The sequence below is a fragment of the Peromyscus leucopus genome, chromosome X (assembly GCF_004664715.2).
Source record: "Peromyscus leucopus breed LL Stock chromosome X, UCI_PerLeu_2.1, whole genome shotgun sequence".
In the NCBI taxonomy this organism is placed as follows: Eukaryota; Metazoa; Chordata; class Mammalia; order Rodentia; family Cricetidae; genus Peromyscus; species Peromyscus leucopus.
Genome location: NC_051083.1, coordinates 119,178,657 through 119,194,437, shown reverse-complemented (window position 1 = coordinate 119,194,437; position 15,781 = coordinate 119,178,657). Strand labels below are relative to the sequence as shown.

The 15,781-nt window shown below is 44.8% G+C and overlaps 1 protein-coding gene across 2 annotated transcripts in view; it reads right to left on the bottom strand.

Moving 5' to 3' along the window:
* Positions 1-8,236, bottom strand: part of Fhl1 (four and a half LIM domains 1) — a 121,802-nt gene extending 113,566 nt beyond the window's left edge. Inside the window, exon 1 of one of the 2 annotated variants that reach the window (XM_037199038.1) lies at positions 8,171-8,236. The gene's annotated coding sequence lies outside the window, so the exon portion shown is untranslated. Of the gene's footprint in view, positions 1-4,919; positions 5,018-8,170 lie in introns of those variants that run through there. The other variant, XM_037199037.1, reaches the window with a different exon arrangement.
* Positions 8,237-15,781: the final 7,545 nt, after the last annotated feature.

The window sequence follows — 15,781 nt, the reverse complement described above, 5'->3', positions numbered from 1 at the left end:
TGTGTACTGGATGAACTGGATGAGTGAATCGATGAATGATGAAATCAATTAGTCAAATGTCACCCTTGGAGAAGAGTGATGGTCTTCATATGTGGAAGCAGTAGATCAAGAGAGGAGTCTGGAGTTTAGCAAGGGTCTAAGAGAGGTCATCAGTGGCCTGCTAAGAGCCATGGCCTGCATTCTTCCAGCATGAATCACTTCTGGCACTCATTAAAGGAGAGCACCAGAGAAGGTTCTTTTTAAACGCTGGCAGGAACTATTTCAGACCCTTGCGATGGGAAGAACACCACACAGTCTCCCAGCACACAGTGGGCTGAAAGGAGGGAGCAGAGGCTGGTCCCTTCTCAGAACTTTCGGTGGGTGGTGAAGACTGATTAGTCAGGGACAGGTAAAGACCTGGGACACAGCGTTTACAAGAATATGCCTGACAAACTCTATGCTGTCTGGCGAATGAGAAAGCCTGGGGCAGGGCTGAGCTGTCCAGATGTCTGTGGGTCTGTGGTCATTTGCTATAGTCTCACATTTTCTAGAGGCAGTGCAGTATTGGCTAATAGCCCCCCACATTCCATCACTGCCTTGCCTCTACCAGTTTGCACCCCATACCCACATCTCTACTCCACACGCCCCACCCCCACAGCACCAAGAGCAACAGAGAGTCGTCATTCCACCTCCAGAAGCTCTGCCCAGAGGAACTTTTCCAACCTATTAAGCAGAGCTTTTCACTCCTGTGAATACTAAGAAGTGAGCCTAAACAGAGCCCTTGCCAAGACAACCCCTTTCTCTCAGTCTCAAAAGCTTCCCAGCAAAGATGTTTGAAGCCCCCTTGCTTTTCTGAAAACCACAAACTAAAGAAAGGGCTCTTGAGCAAAGAGCCCCCTCCCTGCTCCTCCCTTTAGAGGTCAAACATGCCAGCTTGGAAGTCTCCCAAGGACCAGTGATGCCAGACTTCTTATGAACAAAGCCCAAATTCCTTCACATGCTGCCTGATTGATGGAAGTCCTGTGGGATCTGACCCTTGGAAGACTCACATCCCACAGGCGCCTGATTATTAAGTACTACCAGAATAGACACAAAGCTCAAATTATAAAAGCAAACACCAGAAATCCCACTTGCATGCTTTTACACATATTGTGGTGGCATGCTACAAAAACAACAGAAGGCATAATTCCTGCCCTTGGAAGGGTCCGTGTGGACTGGACCACCATCTGTGAAAAGGACACCACTTAATGAAGAACACATAATGCAAGACAGCATGTGGCCAGCAGGTTCACTGCATCGTCTCTACCAAGGTGTTTGACGCTCTCAGCAATCCTTTGGGCACCAAGATATGATGACCCAGCTTCAATACATCATAATCAAATTCCCGCCCCCACTCAGGACTAAGGATAATAGTTCAAATTTAACCTCTGGTCCCTAGCACAGAAAATCTCAAGACAAAACAGCACCTCCCTTCACCCGACTACCCCCTAAGTCAATGGTTCTCAACCTTCCTAATGCTGTGACCCTTTAATACAGTTCCTCATGTTGTGGTGACCCCCAACCATAAAATTATTTTCATTGCTACTTCATAATTGTAATTTTGATACTGTTATGAACCATAACAAATATTTTTTGAAGACAGAGGTTTGCCAAAGGGGCTGCGCCCCACAGGTTAAGAACCACTGCCCTAATTGATTCAGAGCTGGGGCACTGAAAATCCAGAAACATTTGGGAGGAATTTACAGCTGTGGCTCCAGCCCTAAATGTTCATTGCTTCTCAGTCATCCATTTGATCATTCTCAATCATGCAAAAACATCCAATTTAATGGTAAGTATATAAACAAATGTGGATCTGAGCAAGTATTTCCTGGAGTTGGGTATTGGAGACAACAGTAGAGGAGAAATCAATAAAGCAATGGAAACTTGTCAAATTCGGACATTTGTGGGAAGAGGCACTGCCTTTTTTTGAGGTAGGGTTTCATGTAGCTCAGGATGGTCTCAAACTCACTATATAACCAAGGGCGAGTTTGAATTCCTGATTCCCCTGCCTCCACCTCCCCAGTTCTGTCACAAGAGTTCTTGATGAAAAGGAATGAGGAAAAAAGTAGAGAAAGAAAGACAAAAAAAGTGGCTTAAGTGGTTATCATTCTGTCTCAGGGCTGGCCACACAATATCCTCTTTGAAAAATGAGATTAAAGAAAATGAGAAAGCAGAACTGTGGAGCAATGGGTAGACATTTCATGGTTTTCCAAAACCACTAACCTCTATAGTCCATCCCCACAGCAGTCCAGAGCACATGGCAGTCCATGAGATGGAAGGGATCAAATGCTGGCATGCCCACTGCCTCCAGTCTTGCCCAACAATGTCAGGCCCACCCATAGCATGCCACATGCTTGCTCCTAAGGGAGTCTTTCCCATCCCAACCTGGCTGTGAGACATGGAATGGAGTAAAGGGTTTCCTCAACTTTAGCCCAGACCAATTTTAGCCAAATGGGTACAGTAGACCAAGCCACAGCACAAGCCATGGACAGCAGCTGGAAGGAGACATGGAAGTACAGGACAGATGGTAAAGTCATTTGAAGTAGGGAGTTAGTCTCTAAATAGAGAAGCAAGAGGCACACACTATTTCCTTTGGGGAGAATTGAAATGATCCATATGCTGAAACCATTCATCCAAATCTCAACAGAGGTTTCCAAAGCAGAGTGCCATGATTGGCCTTGCATAGGACATGACTGCCTAGCTTCTGAGGAAATGGTATGGTTGGCAGCTTTCAGGAGACTACCTTTAGAACCCACAACTACTGCACTGGAGTAGCTTTGCTGCTTGATTTGTGTGGGTTTGTTTAAATGGATAGATGTTGCCCAATAGGCAAATGTTCCCACTAGAGTGGCTCTACCTTGGCTCTAGGAAGAAGTGATTTTCTCAGGTGTCCCATCATTGGCTCTGAGGAGTAACGATGTCCAGCACACTGACGAGAACATTAGAATAAGGATACACCTCCCAGGAGACTTTTTTTTGGGGGGAGCACAGCTCTCATTTACTAGATGTGCATGATCTGACGTCATTTAAATAACTACAAAAGCTCCAACGTGTTTTTCAAACTGCTCCCTACTTTCCTGTACAGTGTGTTTAGGAAGAGGGGAAGGGAATGAGTGGTGGGTCACCAAGTCATGTGATGCCTCTTTGTTCACAAGCTGCTTCCTAAAGGTGGTCGACCTTGGTGGTGCACATCTGTGATCCCCAGAACTCTGGAGGCACAAACAGCAAGATCAGAAATTCAAGGTCATCTTTGGCTACATAGTGAGTTCTAGACCAGCCTGGGATACATGAAAGTCTGTCTCAACTAAACAAATATCCCATAGCAAACTTTTTCTGAAAGGGTCTTATGGGGAAGATTTTGAGCCTTGTGGACCATACAGGCTCTGGCATATCAACTCAATTCCATGTACAGGTGGTGCGAAAATAACCACAGCCAGTACTGAAGCACAGCAGGACAGATGTGTGCCAAGTAAACGTCCTTTGCAGAAGCAGCCAGAACCAGAGTTGCAGGACTGAGTTGTCAAGCCCTAGTTTGCCAAGCCCTGCTTTTGTGCAAAGATGGCACACATTCTCAGGCTTCTTTCTCGACATCTCAGAAAACCTCACTGGAAGGTAGAGGGGCAAGCAGAGGTCCCCTGGCTCCCATGAGCACTTTTCTCCAACAATCCTCAGCTGAATCCCATGATGTCATTCGGAAATGCAGTGGGTCGCTGACAGGGTCAGATTACTCAGAGGAAAACAGGATGTTTGACACCTAAAACATTCAGAACAAGCCAGAGCTCATCTCTGGGGGAAAAACCCCTCTTATATAATGGGAAACAAGCAGGGAAAGGGAGACTTCAGTAACAGAAGCCTGAAAGGGGCAACCACTCATAGCGAAGGGATGCTGGCTGGAGCTCAGATGGTGGCCTGCTGCTCCCTCCACAGAGAACACTTCTGCTTGCAGCTGTCACTTCAGTGGACAGATGACTTCATTTCAGTTCCCCCCAAACAGAGGGACAATAATCTCTCGCTTGGGAGAAATACCATATGGTAGCTGCTTTGAAAAGTTGTAAGAGAAATACAAAGTACTTAGGAGGAAAAACCACTTCCCAACGCATGAAATTTGTGTAGAAAGGATCAAGCAGCTTCTTTGAAACACCATAGCTTCCTAGAAAACTGAACCTAAAGCGGTGGGATTGGATGACAAGCAGGATATTATCGAGGCAGAGCACCAGGGGGATCTCCTTTCTTGTGTTTACATACCTTTTGTGCAGCTCAAATCCAAAACCCTCATTGCCCAAACTCTCCCAAGACCTGCCGCCTCTGCCCCAGTCTCAACAGCCACCACTCTACCTTCAAACTCAGGTCTATTAGCTCCCAGACACACTTGCTGTTCTAGAAAGCCCCCTCTGGAGGCTTCCTGGCTTCCTCAGGTGTGGTCAGCACCCCTCTTCTGGAACACCTTGGGAATCTTGCTATATTTCTTCAGCTGAATTTGCCATGCCATTTATTTAGCACTGTGTCTTATTGCCTCTGCTGGTCTGTGACAGCCTTGCCTTCTGACCTATCCCTGTAAGGATTTTTATGATTTACTTATCATCATCAGCTCCACCTGTAGGTTGGTTTCATGGGATGGTGGAGACTTTGAAAAGGGACAGATACTGTCTCTGTTGCATCCGCTGTTGTAGCTCTGACATAGTACCAGACTTGGCATTTAGCAGGCATTCGATGAGTATCTGTTGAATGAGTGAGTGAAGGCATGCCATAAGGTCTGAGTAAGCTAACCCCAGTGAAATGCCTCACCCAGACCCATTGCCTCTAGGCACACAGTGAAAGCTCTTTATCAACATCTTCAAACACTGTAATCCCAGGAAGCGAGTAAGTTGATGGTGTGACACCTCGCCCACCCCAGCACTTACAGAAACACATCCTTCCGCCTACATCCGACTGGAAAGGGGGACAAGCGCCAAAGGAAAGCAACTGTCATCTTTGGTACAGCAAAAAGATGTGTGCAGGAGTTGACAGCATTCATCTTCTCTTGAGTATGGCTTGATTAAATAGGAAGACCAGAGAAGCTCACAGAACCAGAAACGTGGATGTGACTGCATGTGTTCATGTCCACTGCTGGAGTTCACCATTCCATAACATATATGCACTTAAAAATACCATGCTGTAAAGAATAAATAAATGTACACCATTTTATCTTTCAACTTAAACATAAACACAGTTTTAAAAAAAGCAGATCTGACCATGCTGCAGAGCAGGGCAAGGCCAGCTTAGGAGATTATACCATATAAGGCCCTCCACACAGCTCCCAGGGGAGCCTGAGATAATTTGGCACCTCTTACCAAAGACCAACTGGATTGCTTTCAGGGCTTTGTTCACAAATAACCTCAAAGTCTGCTGTCTACATTTTCATCTAAACATTTGATGGAAAACCTAATACCACTCGAAGCATCCCAGGCCTCACAGACTCTTGAAAGAAGTACTTCAAAAAGCTAAAAGGCAACCATCATCCAGAATGCTAACTCAAGACACCTAAAGATCTCCCCATGTTGCAATGTGGGCAGGCAGGGTGCTGAATTCAGAGATCCACTGAGATCTGCTTCTCTTCGTGCCAGAGATCAGCAAACACATTCTCCTATATTTGGGGGTCATGTAGTCTCAGTCACAAACACTCAACACTATCTTTTTAGTGGAAAAGATTAGATAAAACATGAATGAATGGATTTGTCCCAGTCAAATCTTACTGAGGGACACTGTTATGTGACTAATATTGTACACATGTAACATAAGCATTCTTTTGATTTTTTCCAACCATTTAAAAATGTGAAAACTATAGCTCTTAGGTAGTATAAAATGGACAGTGGGCCACATTTGATGAGTGGGTTCTAACTGTCTAACTCTGGAGTACACAGTAATGCACAGTAATTGCAAAGCACACAGCCCTAACCATTGGACTCACATAGATTGTTAAAGTTTATTTCTGTCACTTTTAAGACTACATGACTGTATTAGTTTGTTTTTCCATTACTAGAATACAACACCTGAGGCTGTATAACCTTATAAAGAGAAGAGGTTTAGTTAGCATCCATTTTCAGAATCTGGAAGTCCAAGGTGGTCTTATTGGTTTGGTCTCTGGTGAGGACCTACTAGAAAATGGCATCCCAACAAGAGTGTGAGAAGGAAGAGGTCACGTGGTGAGACAGGAAAACAGAGCAAAGAGAGGGGCCAGGCTTGCTCTTTTAATAATACTTTCAAGGCAACTAACACAGGATCCCTATGCTAGTTGGCTTCTCTGTCGCTGTACTAAAACACTGACCAAAACCAATCTGAGGAGGGAAGGGCTTATTTGTCTTGCCCTTCCACATCACAGTCCATCATTCAGAGAAGTCTGGGCAGGAACTGAAGCCGTGACCACAATGGAAACCGGAGCATGCTCACTGGCTTGCTCTCCATGGTTTGCTCAGCTTGCTTTTCAAATACAATGCAGGACCACCTGGCCATGGGCGGCACCACTCAAAGCAGGCTGGGCCCTCCCAGGTTAATTTGATGGAGCTGATTTCTCAATTGAGGCCCCTCCTCCCAGGTGACTCTAGTTTGTTTCAAATTGAGAAAAACCAACAGGCACAGAGCTTAACAATTTCTTGATGAACGAACGGCTAGATGGATAAACAACTACTGCCCACATCAAGGAATGGGTGCAAGCAGAGTGGTCCCCAGGTGAATACAGTTTGACTACAATTCTGCTACATCATGATGGTGCCATAGCATAACCCTTACAGCCATTCTATTTTCTACGTCCTGTAGCGTAGTCCAAAAATTACATGTGTTCTCCAATGCTTCAGTATCCGAGGCTCTAGCTTCAATGATTTGGCCTAACTGTGAGCTACCATAAGTGGTCTAAACACATTCAAAGCAATCTAAGCCAACCTATGACATTCAGTAGGTTAGGCATTTTTACTCACAACATTTTCCACTTCACAATGTCATCACGATACAGGCCCACCATAAGTCAAAGGAAAGCTCTTTCTGTCCCCATCTCTAGGGTTTACTATGTTGGAAAGTGTTGAACTTTTCACAGAAAGGGAGCCCTCTGTGAAAGTCTGTCTGGGGAGGCAGAAGGCAGTGGGCCAGCCCTTGTCCGTTGGCCTCTTGTCGCCTTCTTCAACTACTTCTCCAGAGGGACGGTAGCCTGCCCACCACCTGCCTTGCTAAGGGACGAGGCACTTGCATAAACACAAGTTTGGGCCATTTGGGAGCCAAATTTCTATCTGCACATGGAGCCTCACGCAGAGGGTCATTGCTCCAGCTGCTAAGGTAAAAGAGAGGTTAGCCAGTGATTCAAGGCCCCTGTGCTGCACTGGGGGGAGCCATTCAGTTTTAGATCCACAGCATATGGTGCTCATCTACTCTCAAAAAGAGGCTGTAGGGATTCCTGGCGCACTGGTAATTCTTAGTTTCATCCTCTCCAAGGGCCTGGAGGGGGGAAAGTCCATGCGGAAAACATGGAAAGGAAAATCATCCTGAGCTGACTTCAGCAGGCCTTGAACCACAGAAGGCACCCCAGGTGGATCAGGGGCTCCAGCCAAGCTGTCCCTGGATAAGGCCACTGCAAGCCCAAGCCGGGCTGATAGGGTGTTGGTTCCCCACCAGGAGAAAGGCAGGGAGATCCAAGGGAGTGCTGTGCTTGGCAGTGCAGGCCTTGTGCGCTACTGAGCAAGAGGCTATGGGCTACGTGCGCACTGAAGAGTCCCTTAAAGGCTTCCAGCTTTCCTCCCGAGGAAGGCTTGACTTGGCACACACTACAAATGCTGTCGACCACATCAGAGCTGTTTCACAAAAGCATTCAGAAACTGGAAAATGTTAAGGACATTTGTGGGAACTAAGTTGGAGGCAAGCGCAAGCACAACATCATTTCCCCACCACCCAAGGAGCCACCTTCACAGGCCTTGGAGAAGCTGGAAGGGAGACCAGGGTCCTTGGAGCTTTTTCAGCAGGTCCCCGGAATCCAGGAGTCCTTAGGGAATCTATCTGCACTGCAGAGTTCATTTTGAGCCTTGGGGCCCATGGCCTGCTGTGGGCCAACTGTGTCACTTCTTAGGGTGGCTAATAGAACTCCTAGTCATAACGGCTGCCATTGCCTGGGTGTTCGCTGCAGCACACTCACCTCAGCAGGTCACTGTGTCACCACAGGCATTCACAGCACCTCGCCAAGCTGCCTCTACTTCCCAGCCTGCAAGAGAGGGGTACTAGTGCTCAGTTCATAAAGTTGTGCTCCATTAAGGCAATTGTGTGAGGCACCTCACCCTGTGCCTGGCCCAGGTTAGCTGAGTCAATAATCACTAACTGCTATTGTTACCTGTGAGGCCTAGCCAAAGATTAGGAGCAAAGGTAAAGCTCATAGTGACTTGAACTGTTTTCCTTTTCCCTCTCCCCACCCCCAACTACCTTTGGTTCTTTTTAAAAGATTTTATTAGGATAGAACCCACATAATGTAAAATTCACCTTTCTACGGTGTACAACTGAGTGGGGCTCTGTACAAAATAATATATTTCAGTATGGTATTGCATGCGTGTGCATCACTGGACTCCTCTCCTGATCACATGCCCACCACCTTTCCTTATCTCCCGCTCCGTCTTGCTGGTCTGCCTCGGTGGCCCAGACAGTCTCTGTTTGCTCTTACCTTGGTATGCAAGTGCAGACTTTCAAATCTTCACCCAGCCGAGGCAGAGCAGGCAGATAAAGCACTCACGTGGTACGCAGCAGACACTAATTATTCCCAGCTCTGTGTGCTTATCACAGCAGCGGCCAAGCAGACCACCTCCTCTTCCTCTGTACTTCCCATCTCCTTGACAACCAGCTTGGGGCCGGCTCCACGCAGGAGGCATGCTATTACAGCGAGGAGTACAGCTCGCACACGGTGGGTGGGAACATAAATTAGCATATGCATGATGGAGAAAAGTGGGGAGGCAGTTCTCAAAAGTTTTGAAATTGACCTACCACATGATCCAGCAAGCCCGCTGCTGGGTATGTCAACGCAGAAAACAGAGCTCTCACCTTCAATGGAATGGACATAGTTTATTCTGGAGCTAAATTTGAGTGGCCATGACGGAGGAAGACAGAATTAGGTTACTACAAATTCCATGTTCCAATGTGGAATCAGTTTTATATTTCTACAGAACAAAGAAAGTCATAAGGCAAAGAGAGTTTAAAATACATCAGTGGTTACAGTGAGATGAATGGAGTTATCCTATAGGCCACGTCAAGACGGAGCAAAGGAAGTTATATAACTCAAAATATATAGGCCACGTCAAGACAGTGGGGAAGTTATCCTATAGGCCACGTCAAGACGGGGGAAGGAGTTATCCTATAGGCCACGTCAAGACGGGGGAAGTTATCCTATAGGCCACGTCAAGACGGGGGAAGTTATCCTATAGGCCACGTCAAGACGGGGGGAGGGAGCTATTCTATAGGCCTCGGATGCTGTCTGATGGCATTCTAAGCTCTTGAGTTGGTGGAAGCCAGTGGTCGGCTAAGTTAATAGATTCTCCGAGGTTTTTGTTTTACACTTTATTTTTATTTTATATAAATTGGTGTTGTGCCTACATGTACGCCTGTGAGGGTATCAGAAGGCCTGGAGTCAAAGTTATAGACAGGTATGCACCACCATATTGGTGCTGGGAATTGAACCTGGGTCTTCTGGAAGAGCAGCCACTAATCTTAACCGCTGAGCCCCATTCTTCCCAGCCCCATTCTCCAAGATTTTGATCTTTTAGTCACATGTTAGTTGTGACACAGAGCTGGACAAGGAATGGCTATTTAGGGTGCTAAACCTATCCTGAGATAAGGTAATTGGCTTCTAGGCTTGCAACATTCCGACCTCCGCATACAACTGCGGTCTTTGCAGACACAGACAGGAATTCTTTCCAGGAATTCTCATGGGAAATTCTATACCCAAAGAAAACGAAACAGCAAGCCAAACAGACAGCTGCCCTCCCATGCTTATCACACAGTGAAGAATTTTTGCTAAATATCTAAAATCTACCACAGTGAAGATGTTATTACCTGAAAAATAATGTTATTAATTTAACAAAAATGAGAGAAGCCTGGCAAGATTGTGCAGCTGGCAAAGGCCCTTTCCACCAAGCCTGAAGATTTGAGTTTGGTCCCTACACACACTGTAGAAGGAGAGAACCCAATCCACAAAGTTGTCCTCTGACCTTCACACATATACTGTGGCACATGCACCACCCCAACATGCAAAATAAAATATAATAAAAGCTAAAAAAAAAGGAGAGTCTGCAAAAGGCTACATTCGTGATTGTGTTTCTGTGACATTCTGGAAAAAGCAAGAGCTACAGAGACAAAAACAGGTCAGGCTGTCAGATTCATGAGGCCAGAGAGAGGGGTTAATTACAAAGGGGCATGGTGGAATGTTCTGGAGAGTTGTAAATGTTCCATATTGTCACTGTGGGACATGTCTGCAGACACAGAACTCTGCGTTGGAGAGGATTACCTCTGACTTCAATAAGCCTTTCCAAAGAGTTTCTCTGCCTCATTTCTCCAGTTCTGTTTGCTCTTGAGAAGAAGACAACGAGCCTAGGAAGATGGAACTTTTGGAGGGGATGGTCCAGAAAGGCAGGTGAAAACCAAAGTGATAGGAGAAACTTTCATGGTCCTGCTGGCCTCTTGAAGTGGAGCCACACACAGCTAGGACTGGAGTTCGGCTTTTTGTTCTTTTGTTCCCTTTTATTTTTCAAGTAGCTGGAGACCAAGGTTTATGTGAAAAACATAGCTCCCCTTGTTATTTAATGAGGTGATTTTAGTATGAATTCAAGAACATGATTTACAACTCAAGTGATATCTTTAGGAAACATTTACATCTGTAACACCACCTCATAAAACTTTTTATTGGAATCATTGCTTATAAGGTTAAAGCAGACTGTCAAAATACTCCCCCTTGGACCAGACCCAATACTAATTGATAATTTATCATTACTCTTGACAGTATTGTATCTACGCTAATCTGATGAGGAATAGGAAAAAGGGAAAACTAATTGTCATTACATTCTTTACAAATGCTGGAGTTTTCACTTACAAGAAAAATAACCCAAAGACTTACTCACCTTGGTATTTTCAGTACCTAGAGTGGACAGGCACTCTAAGTCTGTTCAAGAAATAAAGGAGGAAGGGAAGGGAGAGAGATAGAGGGTGCTAATCAAGCCATTGATCGCCTATGAAAGACAAGAAGTTTGAATCCAACTCCTGGCAAGCCTGCCAAAGGGCCAGGAAAAGTATAGTATAATAAGAGAAAATGAATGGTTCCATCATTACACATAAAACCCAGTTTTGTCATGGTCTGTAACTATTGGCCTACTTTCAACTTGAGGCAGCCATCTTGAGAATGAGATGTGGACCATCTGGAACAGCCAAGAATATAGCATGGCCAACTCCCCCATACTGCGGTAGAGTTTAGACTCAGGAAGAAAACACTTTAATCTTCTCGACATCTCCCCTTGATAGCCTTTTCAGGTTAGGATTGGTAGTAGTCCAAGAATATCTTGAGTGGAGAAATGGGGAGTGGTTTAATTCCTTAGTATCCCTAGGAGATACATATCTAACTGCCATCTATTGGGAAAGGCTAAAATGAGCCAACAAAGTTGTCTTCCTAGGTAAAGGGCTTAGTTTATGAGGTTCTGAATATATAAATATAGTCAGCATATCAGTCCTCAATTTTTAGGTGAAGGAATAAAATCCTGTCTAGAAAGGAATATGGTCATGGTTTAACATAGAAGCAATTTTAAGAAATGTCACTCAAGACAAACATTATACATATGTATGTGTATGTACATGTATGCAGGAACACATACATGCGCGTGCGCGCGCGCGCGCGCGCGTGCGCGCGCGCGCGCACACACACACACACACACACACACACACACACACACACACACCTACCTCTCTGTAGATCATCTTTTCCTCAAGGTAGTTTTAAATGAATTTTCCCAACTGCTCTGGAAGCAACAAAGTTTGGAAACATTGGCGAGTGAGCTGGTGACTCACACCTCAGATGAATTAATAAAATTTGAGAAAACAAAAACCAGATGTTTCCTTCATCTTAATATAGGCCTCTATGTTTTTTTAAAAATAAGCTATATACTGTCGTTTACTGATTTTCCTCTATTGAGACCCAAAAATCAATTTTCAAAGCATTGAATCCAGGCATGTTTGATGAAATCTCTCCCACCAGTTGCTATTTGGCTCAGTTTCCCCTAAAGTGTCAGCTTCGATTCTGATGACTGAAGCTGGTGAATGGCACAGGGCATCTGAGCACAGCACACCCCAGGACTTTGGTCACCCCACTGATGTCTTTGGGGAAGGTGAAAAGGCAAGGAGTTTCAGCTTGCATCTAAATCTCCACAGAACCAGAAAGGCTCTAGCCAACCAGCTGTGGCTTCCTTTCCACGTCCAATATTCATTCTTTGGCCCTTGACCCTCTTGGAAAATACTAAGAACTGCATTCAACAGAACCCACCACATATATTTTATTCTCCTGGCCAAGACCAGTGATGGATCCACTAAGATCCAGACTGACACACTTTGAAAAGTTTCCTAATAACACCACCCATCATTCCTGAGAACTTTTGAAGCTCCGTTTCTTCTAAGGAGGGGAATAATTTATTTTTTCCTCCATCCATTGTACTCTGGTTAAATCAATTATTTTTCCCAGGCACCACCCAGAGGAAAAGCTCCAGATGTTCCTACGTTATAATGGAGAAGAGCTTCCAAATCTTGGTGGTATTCAAGCTTGTATTCTTTCCCAACCTCGTTTGGGGCCCTTGTCCCTTTCTCTTCTTTCATGTTCCTATTTTAATTTTAACTAACATCATAATCGTACATACTTCTGGGGCAGTGTGATATTTCAATACATGAAAAGAGTATATGGCGATAAAATCAGGGCAAATCATACTTTCATTTTATTTTCTCTGTTGGAGTTTTTAAACTCCTCCTTTGTATATTTGTGAAAACCACATAATGGCCTATTATAAATTAAAGTCACCCTATTGTGCTGCAGAACACTAAAATATATTCTTCCTATTTGTGTTTACTATTAGCCGACTTCCTTCTATGTCCCCTTCTCCCATCTTTCTTTGTTTAGTCTCTAATAATCACTATTCTATTCTCTTCTACTTTTAAATTGATGTTTTAAGCTTCCACAATGAGACACAGCATGTAGCACGTGTGTGTATATGTGTGTGACCCAGAAGCAAATTTGTTTTTACTGGCACATCTCACAATCTCTTGGTCTAAATATTTATTTTTTTTTAAATTCTAGTTACTGACTTGTCTTCCATCCATTGTGCCCAAATCTGATTGCTCAGATCATGGGCATAACTCCTCTCCCCCCAATGTAATCATCACATTTGGAAATTGGTAAATTTTTATTTTATATATGCTTTGCCTGAATGTATGTGTCTCATGTGTGTACCCTCAGAGGCCAGAAGAAAGCATCAGATTCCCAGATACTGGACTTATGGACAGTTGGAGGAGCCATATGGGTCCTGGGACCTGAACCAGGGTTCTCTGCAAGAGTAACAACCACTGACCCATCTCTCCATAACTACCGACACATCTCTCCAGCCTCAACTATTTTATTTAGTCTACAACTACTCTTGAGTCTACATAGTAAATGCTCCCTGATCTACCTTCCCTCTTTGTCCACAGTGACATTTCTCTAGTCCATACTACCATACACTCTCTCACTGACCAAGCTTTCTATTCATTATTTCTATGTCCATTCTTGCCCCTATCCAAGTAGCCATAGCTACAAGGAGAGTGATCTTTCTAAAACCACGTTTGATTTGGTCCCCTGTATACTGCCACTTTCAAGGGATGCAGTGGACATGGTGGCTTATGGAAATCCCTTACATCAGCCTGTGACATGGACATGGTAGTGACAGTGAGATTAAAGTCACAGAAGTGGCAGGCCTTCTCCAGTGTACACCGCCATCCTTTCCCAGAGTAGGAATCTATCACGGGGACTTTCCTCCATCATGGCCCTATTGGGCTATATCACAGTTGTCAGTAAGATTCCTAATCTTCTCTACCCAACTGTCTAGGACCGGTTCAGTTCTTCCGGTGCCCTAGTACCACGCACAATGCCTGGCACAAGCTAGACATTCTGAACGAGACAGTAGAGACAGTAACAGAAACAATGTTCCTTCCCTCACAGGCAGTCTGTTCACTTCCTATTGCTGCCATAACAAATTCCCACAAGCTCAATGGCTTAAAACAACACCCACTTGTCACCTCACAGCTTGGTAGGTCAACAATCTGACAGGGCTCTCACTGGGCTAACTCTACTGTGTCAGCAGGCTGCGGCATGCTCTGGCTTCCAGAGGCCCCCTTCCTTTCTTCAAAGCCAGCCAGGTGGCACGTGTCTGGATTTGTGTCTGTGATCGGCTCTCCTTCTCTGACTATGGTCAGCAACAGTTCATGAATTTTAAGGACCTGTGTAAATCAGTTGGCTCCCATTTGTATAGCCCAGGATAACTCCCCACCTCAAGATCATTCCGTTGGCAATCTTAATTCCTTACTTCCCTTTGCCACACAAGACACTTCTACATTCACATGTTCCAGGGATCCTGGTGTGGACATTTGTGACGGGCCATGTTCTGCAGCAATGTGAAGGGCCACAATTCCACCTCCCCACCTCATTCGTGTGCCTCTCCCACCACTGTGACGCTCTTATTTAGTCCACCACATTCTCCTTTAGTCTCAAATCATGGTTTAAACACCCCTGTGTTGTGTTTCCCCTGCCCCTCGCCTGGCTCAAGTCTTAGCCCAGATGAGACACTAATGGTCTGTTGACTGCAAGTTAGAATTTAAAATACTGGTTGGCCAAAGTCGTTAAATATCAAACTCCTGGCTCCTCTTAGAAAATGGAACTTTGTTGAGTTTTTCAAAGTGTAAAAAAAAAAAAAAAAATATTGTGGCACACCCAGGGGGTCTAATTGCCATTATCTTGCCTTCTCACACAAAACTAGCACCGAAATGTGGGTTGGGGGCAACTTTCATTATCTCTGACAGAAGGCTCCCAGATTTTTCAGATGGAAAACAGCTCATATCATTTGTGTCTGAGCCACATGGGAACACAGCTGTATAGGAGACTCAAATAAACAAGAAAATGAGGCAGCAAAGCCTCGTGACTCTCAAAGCAAGCAAGAATTGACTCCCTCTCAAGCAATTTTTGTAAGTAAACACACAGTTCCAACAGAACAGGTGAACCTCATTTCCAAGAAGTACTCGTAGTGCTTTCAACATATTTTTTTCCACCAGGACAAAAGAAATGACTTCCACAGCTAAGCTTTATCCCTGGAGAGGAACCCAGCACCTACCCAACAGCACTGGCAGCTGAACATGGAGAGCAGGGCTTCCTAAGCTACAACTATAATGTGAATTCATAATTTAAAAAAAGACGCTATTTGGGTTACCAAAATTAGCCAGAAAATGGACTCATGGACTTGAGGCTTCAGCTGTGAGAGCAAAGGCTAAGCAGCTCTCAGTCTTCACCATGGCAGGAACTTGGGATCCCTCCAATGTACTGAACTGGAGATTCTAAAAGGAAGCAGCCTGGAGGATCTGGACAGTCTATGAAGTGTTTTCCATATCATAATCACATAGCACCTCATCACCAAAACCATACAGAATGTCCAACCTCAGTCTGGCTGCTTTAAGGTACATCACTTCATCTGATCCCCTAATAGGGCTGGTGGTT